The sequence below is a fragment of the Marmota monax genome, unplaced genomic scaffold, assembly GCF_021218885.2.
Source record: "Marmota monax isolate L192 unplaced genomic scaffold, Marmota_monax_Labrador192_F-V1.1 WCK01_AAM20220418_F8-fsc00021, whole genome shotgun sequence".
NCBI classification, from domain to species: Eukaryota; Metazoa; Chordata; class Mammalia; order Rodentia; family Sciuridae; genus Marmota; species Marmota monax.
Genome location: NW_026695228.1, coordinates 18536594 through 18538259, shown reverse-complemented (window position 1 = coordinate 18538259; position 1666 = coordinate 18536594). Strand labels below are relative to the sequence as shown.

The window sequence follows — 1666 nt, the reverse complement described above, 5'->3', positions numbered from 1 at the left end:
TCCATCTACAGCTAAAAGAAAAATAAAAAAAAAAGATTAAACTCTTCACAGAAATCAGAAAATAAATGCTGGCCTTCTTTTTTTTTTTCCAGACAAAATTTAAGAGCCCTCATAAAGCCAGAAATATTGATTCCTCAATGTACCCCAAAACAGTGTTCATTTCAATCCCTTACAAAGATTGTTCTATAGACTTTGCTTCTTCCTATATGTTTGTCTTATGGCTCAGTGGTAAGGTGGTGTAGAAACACACATTAGTGGGTAAATGGAAACAGGAAACAAAGGGCAAAGCTTAGGCACATAGATACAGGGAGGGGTGGGGAACACCATTTTCATTTTCCTTTGTCTTAAAAAAAAAAGGGGGGGGGCAGGGGTATGATTGTTTGGAAGGGTAGAAAACAAACCCAGAACCGTATGTAAGCTCCAGAGGTGGGTAATGGGAACAGTCCCCAAAGAAGTAAGGAGGGGTAAAGTTCAGGGCAATGCTTGCAGCATCAAGTTCTTAGGAGTTTCTGTTGTCCCAGCTCATAGTCCTCCTTCTTGGCTCATAGCTTTCCTGAGGGAGTCTGTGATGAGCCATTAATGTAGCCCTGTTGAGCTCAGAGTACTTGATGTCACAGATGATGGAGCCCAGTCCTCAGACTTGAGGATTCCTCTAGTGTTGGCTTGGTTAAAGTTTTCAAACTGGCTTTTGAATGGGTCCTTCTGGTTAGAGAAGACATTGCCCTTCAGAGTAGTCTTATGCTGTCAGTGTTCAGCCTGAACCCACAGTCTTAAGTCACTCATCTGCTTTTCCTTGGGATCAGGTGTTACTCCCGGCATAAATGTGGCTCTCTCTTGGGCTGGTTGCTTGTTACACATCTGAGGATCTGAAGTTGGGAGGCACTGTTTAGGGGGCTGGGTAGGCCTTGGTTCTGGATCACAAGGGCTCTGGGGGTTACATGTCAGGGCAAACAGCCCATTTCTTCTTGAGGGTGATGTAGGGCAGCAGGAAGTGATGATGCTCAGAAGCTGCAGCACCATATTCTTCTGGCCACACTTTACTTGCCTGCCTCTTTAGGCTCTCCATGCTGGGGCTCAGGAATACAGTGCTTTCTAGAATCCCTGCTCAATAGGTGCGATCCCCAGTGTACTCTGCAAGAAACTTAATTTCCGAAGTCTCTTCTAAGCACAAATTCCAAAGCCAATGCTGGCCATTTTTATTGCAGTTAAACTTTTGTTTTTCAAGATAACTGAATTTCACTGCTCTTTGGTGTGTGTGTGTGTGTGTGTGTGTGTGTGTGTGTGTGTGTGTTGGGGGGGGGCGGGGGGTGGGAGTTACTAGGGATTGAACTCAGCTCTATTTTGTATTTTATTTAGAGACAGGGTCTCACTGAGTTGCTTAGCGCCTTGCTTCTGCTGAAGCTGGTTTTGAACTTGTGATCCTCCTGCCTCAGCCCCTGGAGCTGCTGGGATTACAGGGTTATGCCACTTTGACTGGCTTTTGATGTGTTTTGATTTTAGTCTGCTGGTAATTTTATTATGTTAGAAACCTTCTAAAATTTTCTGTATTATGTTGCTAAAATAGAAAGCAGCTCATGTATATATTTACATTTCTTTATTTAATAACAGAAAAAACTGCTTGGTAAACATGGAAGGATGAAATTATTTGCAGAAGTATTTTTAATAT

At 42.9% G+C, this 1666-nt stretch overlaps 1 pseudogene; it reads right to left on the bottom strand.

Annotated features, from left to right (window-relative positions):
- Positions 1–471: 471 nt before the first annotated feature.
- LOC124087606 (death effector domain-containing protein-like) lies at positions 472–1020 on the bottom strand (annotated as a pseudogene).
- Positions 1021–1666: the final 646 nt, after the last annotated feature.